The sequence below is a fragment of the Meles meles genome, unplaced genomic scaffold (genome assembly GCF_922984935.1).
Source record: "Meles meles unplaced genomic scaffold, mMelMel3.1 paternal haplotype, whole genome shotgun sequence".
Classification (NCBI taxonomy): domain Eukaryota; kingdom Metazoa; phylum Chordata; class Mammalia; order Carnivora; family Mustelidae; genus Meles; species Meles meles.
In genome coordinates, this window is record NW_025721600.1 from 515,441 (window position 1) to 528,583 (window position 13,143).

Below are 13,143 nucleotides of genomic sequence, written 5' to 3' on the forward strand. Positions count from 1 at the left end.
TGTATTCTACTGTATCTCTAGTTCCTAACTCATTGATCTCTGCTTTAAGCTTGATTCTTTCCCTGCCTTTGCATGGCAACAAGGGCATGCTGCTAGACCCCTGAGAGAGGCAGGCCAGGACTCCCAGAGGGGAGGTGCAGTCGTACCATATCTGTCTCACCCACAAACACCTCCACTGCACGCTAGATAGGCTCAGGCTGATGCTCATATAGGACATCAGGATGACCACAAATTGCTGGTATTTCTTCACAACTACAGGTGGAAAGAGACAGGGATCAGGGGACTGAAACCAGCTCCCTGCCTTCAAACAACATGGAGGTTCTCTGGGGAAACCCCTGGCTTCCCCAGAGGGTCTGTGGAGTGGCATCCTCCTCCTTTCCTGACCAGGACTTTCATCTACCCAACACAACATCAGACCCACCCATCCCCTCTGTGCTCAGGGTCAAGGGGACAGCAGGCTCTCTTCCAGAGGAAGACCAGAGGTGCCAGAACACAACATCATGGGTCTTGCCATTCCTCCAGAATCTCTCTGTGAGAACAGATGGGGAAAGTCCCCAGAATCTGAGGAAGAAATGCACTGCTTGGATTCTTGAGTATTTTAATTTTGTTATCTTCCAGTGGCTTCTACCTTGCATTTCTCCTTGCAGTACTACTGACATTGTCAAAAAAATTGTTCCTCCATGAATACAAGTCAGCCATCAGATCTACCCAGAAATGAGACCCTAAGTACCATCTAGATGGGATTCCCTCAAATCTTCTTCTTAGTGGGATTCAGTCCAAAGGCTCAACTAGTTTGGATGACCCAGGAACTAGGAAACTGCCACCTTCCAGGGGCAGAAAGGACCCAAAGCAGGTTGCCAGTCACCCAGACAGTGAAAACGGATGGCAGGAAAACACACTCAGATCATTGCTGTTTTCCTGTTAGAAAGATGGCAGAAAAGAGATGCATGAGAATTCTCAAGAAAGATTCATAACGATGGAAGCTTTGCTAGGAGAGCCACTCTGAACTAGAGTGTGAAGGACAATCAGGAAGGAAACCATAGTTCCATCTCCTGCTTCAAGTATCTGAGCACCATGAGCTTTTGACCTCCGGCCCATGGACGGCCTTGCAGATCCACCACCACCTGGTACACACCCTTCTACTCTGGACTGAAAGAGAGACAACACAATGCCTGTTAGTTGCCAGGACTCGCCATCATCCTTGCAAAACAAGTGCCTGTGCTTTTACCTTATGAACCTGTACTCCCTGCTCAAAATCGGGAGCACACCTGATTTCTCTCCATTTTGTGTCTTCCAGATGACTGTCCCTAATTCCCCAAACAGAAGTCCTTTCTTTTTTCTTTCTTTCCCAGCACTCACTTCTTGACTGACACGATGATGTGCCAATGCAAAAGGCCATGTGAGGCTATTTGTACATCATTAGGTTATGGTAAACATCAGAGGAAATATTAAAATGCCAAAGTCCACCTCACCTTAAATTCAGATTCCTGAAATTGATGTGTTTCCATTTTGGTCTTTTCGGAAAATTTCTTTCAAAGAACCAGCCCCGGGTGTCAGAAATGAAATGTGTATTTTGACAGAACATGAGAAATCCATCCAATTTCCTCCATCGTAATCTCTAAGGCACTCTAAATAGCTATACTTGTTTTCAGACCACCACCACCAAGAAAACCCTCACCAAGTCGTAAATTCCAAATAACTCTTATCTGCATTTGCCAAAGTGACAGATATTACTTGACATTATTCAAAACTTAATTTCTTAAAAGTACATATTTTCATAAGATCATTAAGAAAGTTTTTCAGGAGGAGTCAAGATGGCGGAGAAGTAGCAGCCTGAGACTACATCAGGTAGCAGGAGATCAGCTCGATAGCTTATCTAAACATAGCAAACACCTACAAATCCAACGGGAGATCGAAGAGAAGAAGAACAGCAACTCTAGAAACAGAAAATCAACCACTTTCTGAAAGGTAGGACTGGCGGAGAAGTGAATCTAAAACGACGGGAAGATAGACCGCGGGGGGAGGGGCCGGCTCCCGGCAAGCGGCGGAGGAACGGAGCACAAAATCAGGACTTTTAAAAGTCTGTTCCACTGAGGGACATTGCTCCAGGGGCTAAACCGGGGTGAAGCCCACGCGGGGCCAGCGTGGCCCCAGGCCCCGCAAGGTCACAGAAGGATCGGGGGTGTCAGAGTGTCAGAGAGCTCACAGGTATTAGAACGGAGAAACCGGCTGCAAAGACAGAGCCGAGGACTGAACTCTCAGCTCGGGGTTACCTTGAACTGGTCGCGGGCTGGGTGAGCTCGGAGCGCGGCTAGAGGCTGGGGATACGGGAGTGATTGGGTGCTGTCCTCTGGGGGCGCACTGAGGAGTGGGGCCCCAGGCTCTCGGCTCCTCTGGGCCGGAGACTGGGAGGCCGCCATTTTCATTCCCGTCCTCCGGAACTCTACGGAAAGCGTTCAGGGAACAGAAGCTCCCAAAAGCGAACCCGAGCCGATTACTTAGTCCGGCCGCCGGTAAGGGCGGTGCAATCCCGCCTCGGGCAAAGACACTTGAGAGTCACTACAACAGGCCCCTCCCCCAGAAGATCAACAAAATATCCAGCCAGGACGAAGTTCATCTATCAAGGAGAAAGCAGATTCAATTCCTAAGACAGCAGAGCAATTCCAGAGGAGGAGAAAGCAAAGCACGGAACTCATGGCTTTCTCCCCATGATTCTTTAGTCTTGCGGCTACTTCAATTTTTTTTCTTTTTTCAATTTTTTATTTTTTTTTCTTTTTTCAATTTTTTTTTCTTTTTTCTTTTTTCTTCTTCTGCTAAATTTTTTTAAAAACTTTTACCCTTTTCTTTTTTAACGTTTTTTGACTAGTTCATCTAAATATATATATTTTTTCTTTCTTTTTTATATTTTTTTATTTGTTTTATTTTTTAAATTTTTTTCTTTTTTTTTTTTCTTTTTTTTTCAGAACCTGTTTTTTATCCCCTTCCCCCCCCCCCCCCACAATTTGGGGTCTCTTCTGATTTGGTTACAGCGCATTTTTCCGGGGTCTTTGCCACCCTATTAGTAGTTTATTTGCTCCTTCATATCCTCTTATCTGGACAAAATGACAAGGCGGAAAAAATCACCACAAACAAAAGAACAAGAGACAGTACCGAAGGCTAGGGACCTAATCAACACAGACATTGGTACTATGTCAGATCAAGAGTTCAGAATGACGATTCTGAACATTCTAGCCGGGCTCAAAAAAGGCATGGAAGATATTAGAGAAACCCTCTCTGGAGATATTAAAGCCCTTTCTGGAGAAATTAAAGAACTAAAATCTAACCAAGTTGAAATCAAAAAAGCTATTAATGAGGTGCAATCAAAAATGGAGGCTCTCACTGCTAGGATCAATGAGGCAGAAGAAAGAATTAGTGATATAGAAGACCAAATGACAGAGAATAAGGAAGCCGAGCAAAAGAGGGACAAACAGCTACTGGACCATGAGGGGAGAATTCGAGAGATAAGTGACACCATAAGACGAAACAACATTAGAATAATTGGGATTCCAGAAGAAGAAGAAACAGAGAGGGTAGCAGAGGGACTATTGGAGAGAATCATTGGCGAGAATTTCCCTAATATGGCAAAGGGAACAAGCATTAAAATCCAGGAGATGCAGAGAACCCCCCTCAAAGTCAACAAGAATAGGTCCACACCCCGTCACCTAATAGTAAAATTTACAAGTCTTAGTGACAAAGAGAAAATCCTGAAAGCAGCCCGAGAAAAGAAATCAGTAACATACAATGGTAAAAATATTAGATTGGCGGCAGACTTATCCACAGAGACCTGGCAGGCCAGAAAGAGCTGGCATGATATATTCAGAGCACTCAACGAGAAAAACATGCAGCCAAGAATACTCTATCCAGCTAGGCTATCATTGAAAATAGAAGGAGAGATCAAAAGCTTCCAGGACAAACAAAAACTGAAAGAATTTGCAAACACCAAACCAGCTCTCCAGGAAATTTTGAAAGGGGTCCTCTAAGCAAAGAGAGAGCCTAAAAGTAGTAGATCAGAAAGGTACAGAGACAATATACAGTAACAGTCACCTTACAGGCTACTAATGGCACTAAATTCATATCTCTCAATAGTTTCCCTGAATGTTAATGGGCTAAATGCCCCAATCAAAAGACACAGCGTATCAGAATGGATAAAAAAACAAAACCCATCAGTATGTTGCCTACAAGAAACTCATTTTAGACGCGAAGACACCTCCAGATTTAAAGTGAGGGGGTGGAAAACAATTTACCATGCTAATGGGCATCAGAAGATAGCTGGGGTGGCAATCCTTATATCAGATCAATTAGATTTTAAGCCAAAGACTATAATAAGAGATGAGGAAGGACACTATATCCTACTCAAAGGGTCTGCCCAACAAGAAGATTTAACAATTTTAAATATCTATGCCCCCAACGTGGGAGCAGCCAACTATATCAACCAATTAATAGCAAAATCAAAGAAACACATCAATAATAATACAATAATAGTAGGGGACTTTAACACTCCCCTCACTGAAATGGACAGATCATCCAAGCCAAAGATCAACAAGGAAATAAAGGCCTTAAATGACACACTGGACCAGATGGACATCACAGATATATTCAGAACATTTCATCCCAAAGCAACAGAATACACATTCTTCTCTAGTGCACATGGAACCTTCTCCAGAATAGATCACATCCTGGGTCACAAATCAGGTCTCAACCGGTATCAAAAGATTAGGATTATTCCCTGCATATTTTCAGACCACAATGCTCTGAAGCTAGAACTCAATCACAAGACGAAAGCTGGAAAGAACCCAAATACATGGAGACTAAACAGCATCCTTCTAAAGAATGAATGGGTCAACCAGGAAATTAAAGAAGAATTGAAAAAATTCATGGAAACAAATGATAATGAAAACACAACAGTTCAAAATCTGTGGGACACAGCAAAGGCAGTCCTGAGAGGAAAATATATAGCGGTACAAGCCTTTCTCAAGAAACAAGAAAGGTCTCAAGTACACAACCTAACCCTACGCGTAAAGGAGCTGGAGAAAGAACAAGAAAGAAACCCTAAACCCAGCAGGAGAAGAGAAATCATAAAGATCAGAGCAGAAATCAATGAAATAGAAACCAAAAAAACAATAGAAAAAATCAATGAAACTAGGAGCTGGTTCTTTGAAAGAATCAATAGGATTGATAAATCCCTGGACAGACTCATCAAAAAGAAAAGAGAAAGGACCCAAATCAATAAAATCATGAATGAAAGAGGAGAGATCACAACTAACACCAAAGAAATACAGACAATTATAAGAACATACTATGAGCAACTCTACGCCAACAAATTGGCCAATCTGGAAGAAATGGATGCATTCCTAGAGACATATAAACTACCACAACTGAACCAGGAAGAAATAGAAAACCTGAACAGGCCCATAACCAGTAAGGAGATTGAAACAGTCATCAAAAATCTCCAAACAAACAAAAGCCCAGGGCCAGACAGCTTCCCAGGGGAATTCTACCAAACATTTAAAGAAGAACTCATTCCTATTCTCCTGAAACTGTTCCAAAAAATAGAAATGGAAGGAAAACTTCCAAACTCATTCTATGAGGCCAGCATCACCTTGATCCCAAAACCAGACAAGGATCCCACCAAAAAAGAGAACTACAGACCAATATCCTTGATGAACACAGACGCAAAAATTCTCGCCAAAATACTAGCCAGTAGGATTCAACAGTACATTAAAAGGATTATTCACCACGATCAAGTGGGATTTATTCCAGGGCTGCAGGGTTGGTTCAACATCCGCAAAGCAATCAATGTGATAGAACACATTAATAAAAGAAAGAACAAGAACCATATGATACTCTCAATAGATGCTGAAAAAGCATTTGACAAAGTACAGCATCCCTTCCTGATCAAAACTCTTCAAAGTGTAGGGATAGAGGGCACATACCTCAATATTATCAAAGCCATCTATGAAAAACCCACCGCAAATATCATTCTCAATGGAGAAAAACTGAAAGCTTTTCCATTAAGGTCAGGAACACGGCAGGGATGTCCATTATCACCACTGCTATTCAACATAGTATTAGAAGTCCTAGCCTCAGCAATCAGACAACAAAAAGAAATTAAAGGCATCCAAATTGGTAAAGAAGAAGTCAAACTATCACTCTTCGCAGATGATATGATACTATATGTGGAAAACCCAAAAGACTCCACTCCAAAACTGCTAGAACTTGTATAGGAATTCAGTAAAGTGTCAGGATATAAAATCAATGCACAGAAATCAGTTGCATTTCTGTACACCAACAACAAGACTGAAGAAAGAGAAATTAAGGAGGCAATCCCATTCACAATTGTACCCAAAACTATAAGATACCTAGGAATAAACCTAACCAAAGAGACTAAGAATCTATACACAGAAAATTATAAAGTACTCATGAAAGAAATTGAGGAAGACACAAAAAAATGGAAAAATGTTCCATGCTCCTGGATTGGAAGAATAAATATTGTGAAAATGTCCATGCTACCTAAAGCAATCTACACATTTAATGCAATCCCTATCAAAATACCATCCATTTTTTTCAAAGAAATGGAACAAATAATCCTGACATTTATATGGAACCAGAAAAGACCTCGAATAGCCAAAGGAATATTGAAGAACAAAGCCAAAGTTGGTGGCATCACAATTCCGGACTTCAAGCTCTATTACAAAGCTGTCATCATCAAGACAGCATGGTACTGGCACAAAAACAGACACATAGACCAGTGGAACAGAATAGAGAGCCCAGAAATCGACCCTCACCTCTATGGTCAACTAATCTTCGACAAAGCAGGAAAGAATGTCCAATGGAAAAAAGACAGCCTCTTCAATAAATGGTGCTGGGAAAATTGGACAGCCACATGCAGAAAAATGAAATTGGACCACTTCCTTACACCACACACGAAAATAGACTCCAAATGGATGAAGGACCTCAATGTGAGAAAGGAATCCATCAAAATCCTTGAGGAGAACGCAGGCAGCAACCTCTTCGACCTCAGCCACAGCAACATCTTCCTAGGAACAACGGCAAAGGCAAGGGAAGCAAGGGCGAAAATGAACTATTGGGATTTCATCAAGATCAAAAGCTTTTGCACAGCAAAGGAAACAGTTAACAAAACCAAAAGACAGCTGACAGAATGGGAGAAGATATTTGCAAACGACATATCAGATAAAGGGCTAGTATCCAAAATCTATAAGGAACTTAGCAAACTCAACACCCAAAGAACAAACAATCCAATCAAGAAATGGGCAGAGGACATGAACAGACATTTCTGCAAAGAAGACATCCAGATGGCCAACAGACACATGAAAAAGTGCTCCACGTCACTCGGCATCAGGGAAATACAAATCAAAACCACAATGAGATATCACCTCACACCAGTCAGAATGGCTAAAATTAACAAGTCAGGAAATGACAGATGCTGGCGAGGATGTGGAGAAAGGGGAACCCTCCTCCACTGTTGGTGGGAATGCAAGCTGGTGCAACCACTCTGGAAAACAGCATGGATGTTCCTCAAAATGTTGAAAATAGAACTACCCTATGACCCAGCAATTGCACTACTGGGTATTTACCCTAAAGATACAAACATAGTGATCCGAAGGGGCACGTGTACCCGAATGTTTATAGCAGGAATGTCTACAATAGCCAGACTATGGAAAGAACCTAGATGTCCATCAACAGATGAATGGATCAAGAAGATGTGGTATATATACACAATGGAATACTATGCAGCCATCAAAAGAAATGAAATCTTGCTTTTTGCGACGATGTGAATGGAACTAGAGCGTATCATGCTTAGTGAAATAAGTCAATCGGAGAAAGACAACTATCATATGATCTCCCTGATATGAGGACATGGAGAAGCAACATGGGGGGGTAGGGGGATAGGAGAAGAATAAATGAAACAAGATGGGATTGGGAGGGAGACAAACCATAAATGACTCTTAATCTCACAAAACAAACTGGGGGTTGCTGGGGGGAGGTGGGATTGGGAGAGGGGGAGCGGGCTATGGACATTGGGGAGGGGAGGCGAACCATAAGAGACTATGGACTCTGAAAAAGAACCTGAGGGTTTTGAAGGGTCAGGGGTGGGAGGTTGGGGGAACAGGTGGTGGGTGATGGGGAGGGCACGTTTTGCATGGAGCACTGGGTGTTGTGCAAAAAGAATGAATACTGTTACGCTGAAAAAATAAATAAAAAGGGAAAAAAAAAAAAGAAAGTTTTTCAAAATTGTGCCAGAAAAATGATCTATTTAGATATCAATTAGATAAAATGGTATAATTGTGTTACCTGAAGCAGCATGCTGATTGTATTGTCATGTATAAATAAATGCTGTTACTCAGGTTGTTTTTATTTCTCCCATCGTATTATGTTACAGAAATCATAAAATATGTTTATTTATGTTTCTTTTTTAAATTTTTTAAAATTTTTCTTTTCAGCATAACAGAATTCATTGTTTTTGCACCACACCCAGTGCTCCATGCAATATATACCCTCCTTAATACCCACCACCTGGCTCCCCCAACCTCCCACCCCCCATCCCTTAAACCCTCAGATTATTTTTCAGAGTCCAGGGACAAGCAGTGTTTAATTTCTCTTTCCATGAACATCTGAACATGTACATGCCAGAGGGGAGAGACAATTTCCTTGGTGCTGAGAGCCTGCAGTGAGTGTATACCATCAACAAACACCATATTTACACGGACACTGAGAAAACATCACCACCACTCCTTAGGCAATGGATGGTCATGAGCATTTTCCAGGAGGTCATTCTGTCTATGGAAAATCGCTTTGAAATGAGTTGCTGAAGAAAATGGACTTGGGATATTTGACATCCCAAGCTGGAGCCTTTTCTGAAGGACATTTTCTCCTTCTTTGGATCATAAACTCAATGACTGCATCCCATCTAGCTTGCTTATGAGGAAAGCATCATTATCTTGGTGCCCAATCAAACTTCCTGATAATCTGCTACATCGTCAGTTTAGAGAGTGCCCTTCTTTTGCCTGTCCTCTGCTCTCTCATGAACTTACTGGTTCCTGGGAAACTGGGTCCCGCGGACTTGAAGGACACACCCACATGCCACAGGAAAGGAAGACTGGGAAGAATCAGCGCTTTGTGGATGGGGACTCTCCTGGAATGCACAGATGTCAGTACTTAGAAATCCTGTGTCTTTGGTTTTCCTTACCATGCATGACTCAGGAGCAAATATAAAACTCTAGTGTAGTTGGGTTAGCATTGAATGCAACCCTGCCACAGTGTTCTTCTGAAAAAAATGCAATCACCTAGAAGAGATGAGAGATAGGTAGGAGCGGCATAGGTTGGCCCTGGAAAAGAAATGGTCTTGACAATGACCACGGCAGTCTGTGGTTGGAGGAACTTGCCTGTCAGCAAAACGGAGCATGCATATTGGTGTTTACCTTCTTTTGGATTGAAGAGGTCACCCTGATTCTATTCCATGTAGCTAAAGTTAGTCAGTGTCTCTCTCTCCATCACTTCTCCTTCCCCTGACCTTTCTTGATGCAGTAGCAGCTTGCTCAGTCCACACCCATGTAACGCAAGGTCTCCATATACTCCTGTGCATGCCCACTCCAAGCTAAACTCCCTGAGCTCTTCCTGCTGAGCCCCACCAGTGTACTGAACATTCTGTGCATCTCTCCCTAGCTTCGTTAGATGGACAGGCAGGTGAATGTTCCACAGGCATGACAGAGGAAGATTCCCCATTTTTCAACAGGGTGGTACGTTGGTCTTCCTTTGTGGGAGACACAAAACTCTTTTGGCTTTTTTTTTTCTTTTTTTTCCATTTTATTTATTTTTTCAGCGTAACAGTATTCATTCTTTTTGCACATCACCCAGTGCTCCATGCAAAGCGTGCCCTCCCCATTACCCACCACATGTTCCCCCAACCTCCCACCTCTGACCCTTCAAAACTCCAAGTCACATACAAAAATCTCAGCATGCACAATTGACAGGGTAAGGAGAAGTTTGAGTGAGAATCTGTTACAAAATACTACCTAATCCCAAAGACATTGCAGGGGGATGGGACAACCACAGCAGGATCATATACCATCTGTAGGGCAGTGAACTTTGGTATGGGTAGCAGCTATTCCTCCTTGCCACCTATTTTGTTCAGTGGGACCTGGAACGTGGGACCTGTAGGAAGACTGGGCACATTTGTGAAGGACTCATTTTGCTCTCCTCATACTTTGGGGCTCACGGACCTCTAGCACACTTCCCCATCTGGTTTTCTGCCATTCCTCAGGGAACAAGAACCATGCAAACAGGACAAAGCATGATTTGATCCTCATATTTTTTTTTCTGAAATCACAGGTGTCCCTGCTGGAAGGGGAGGGTGGTAAGTATTCTGTACTCTAGAGTAATTCACTTGTTTGCAACAACCTGGTAAAGGAGAAACATGGGGCTTCCTCACAGGCTCCATGATGAGAACCACCCTGACTCCAGGTCCTGCGGGATTGAGAATAAGGGTCTAGTAATGGAAAGATATTTTCTGGGGAAAGACCCTTGGACTCATGGCCCTGTCCCCGGAAATGGCTCTGCTGCCTATAGCTGGTGCAGGTTTGGGTGCAGGGAATAGGTGTGCTTTTGAGATGGACTATTTCACAGCTACTCCATACCCTGTAGCTCCAATAGGAGGCAGAGTTTCTATTTACATCCCTGCTCATCTCCAGGACCTTTCATCCTCCATCCAAGAAGGGCCAACTGCAGCTCAGTCCATACTGATTAGCTCCCCACCTCCACATACTTGTCCACACGTGCACAGCAAGCAAAGCTCCCTGAGTGATTCCCAAAGAGCCACGTCAGTGTCCCGACGCTCTCTGTGTGTATCTATCTAGATGCCCTGGCTAGCCTGTGCAATGGCCTTGACGTGGACAGCACAGAGGGAGAGGCCCCATTTTCCATCAAGGTGGTAAGTTAGCCTTTCTTCATGTGAGGTACAGCATCCGTTGTTTCTCTTATATTCGAAATCATATCCAAACACCTCAGCATGTACAATCTATTTGGTGGGGAGATCATTGAGGGAGAGACTGTTACCCATGGATACCCGATTCCAAAGACCCTGCAGGAAACAGCAGGTTCTGTTACAGTCAAAAGGGGAGTGATCCTTTTCATGGGTACTACTTGCACTGCCTTTGAACCTCTTTTGTCCAATGGACCCAGGGCATGAAACCTCTAGGTAGATTCCATATCAATGCCTATGGCCTTGCCCATCGCCAAGAGAACAAAAGCGCTGTGCACACAGGACAAGGCATGATTTGATGTCCATAATGTTTTCTTTTCTGAAATCGCAGGTAGCCCTGCTAGAAAGGGAGAGTCGTAAGTATGCTGTACTCTAGAGTCACTCATTGGTTTGGAACAACCTGGACAATGGGCAAGGTGGGCCTTCCTTGCAGGCTCCATCTTGAGAGCCACCCAGAATCCAGATCCTGCTGCAAGGAGACTAAGGGTCATGTTCCAGACTGAGAACCGAGGCCTCTTGTCCCTGCCCCCAGAAGCTACCGTGCTGATCTTAGGTGCTATAGGATTGGGTGCTGGGCAGGTGTTGTGTTTTCATGGGAACCCATGTGCTGTGGTTCTCAGGGTTGGTGTGTGTGTGTCTGTTGGGTGAATGGTATGTTCTCGTACATGTCTGTTCCCTTCAACATGGTGATTAATGGTGTCCACTTTCTCAGGGAAATTTCCCATCATCATCACGTCATGAACATCCATGCATGTGAAAACTCTTCAACACCTACAATTTAAATAGGTGCTCTTTCCTTGCAAATGCACATCAATTCCCCTAGAAAACAGATTGCGTCGCTAACTAGGAAGGGTGAAACTGTGCCCCAAAGAAACAAGTGTGTCTTTTCCAATCCCTCTTACTGAGTCAGTGTCCATGGGTCTCTCACGTTATGTTATGTCTCGGGCATGAATGGTCACAGTACCTCCCTCTTGCCACATCACTCACACACATATCTCTGCATCAGAGGCCCCACGATGCATCTCCCCAACCTCATAGGAAGCACTGAGTGCTGGGACAGACTCCTTCCTTCTGCAGGCGGTTCTGGGGCAGCCTCGTGCAACACCCCATTTGGGGAAGACCCTGACAAAGGAGCAGTGGCCAGAAATAGATTGGGCCAATTCACTCCATGTTTCTCCATGGAGATCTACCATTTCCCTGAAGATACTGTGTCTAAGAATTAAACTGGCCTTCTCCCATGGGAAATCACACACCCACCACTGGTCCTAGCTGGGGCCCTCTGAGGTGGGCCCAAAAGGTGGTCTTTAGGGACTAAGCATCACTGTAGGGACCTGGGCACTCTCCCTGCAGGAACGAGGGGTGCTCTGTGCATTGAAAAGTGGTGAAAGAGAACCTCAAACCTCAACAGGTGTGACAGGACAATCACCACACATTTCCCTAGCCATCTGTCCATGCAAGAGGGGCTTTTTTTCTTCAGAAGGTTTGGGTCAATAGACAAGTCAAGAGAGTTCAGTTCCTGGGAACGGAAACAGAGCCAAGTCAAGGTTTCATGGTTCTTTTGCAGCAAACAAGACACATATTTGACAGAATCTTATTTTCCGACATCTCTTTTCCTCACTCGCATGTGCGGGATCCACGGGAGTACCTTTCGCTGCTCTCTGAGGACTCTCAACAGGCTCTTCCTGGGTAGTTGCACCATTCTGCATTCCACTAATTGCCTAGAAAATCTCAAATTTTCTGCGTCCTTCTGACATGGGTTTTGGGCTTGAATTCCTGATTTGGGTCCTCACTACCCTAACAGACAATGACACAGCTCAGCATCCTTTGGGTTCACATTACCCTCATGATGCCTTATGTTGAGCATTTTTTCATACGTCTGTTTGGCCAGTCATTCATTCCCTTTGCAGTACAGTCTATTCAAGTCTTTTTCTTGATTCTTTCATTTGGTGAAATCCCGTTCTTTTTTTGTTTTTGTTTTGTTTGTTGTTTTTCCTTTTTGTCAGTGAACACACCTTTCCTGAAATAAGGGTTGCAAATGGTGTCTCCAATCTGTGGGCTGCCTTTTCATTCTGTTCTCTGTTTTAGAAGAGGATGCTTTTTCTAGG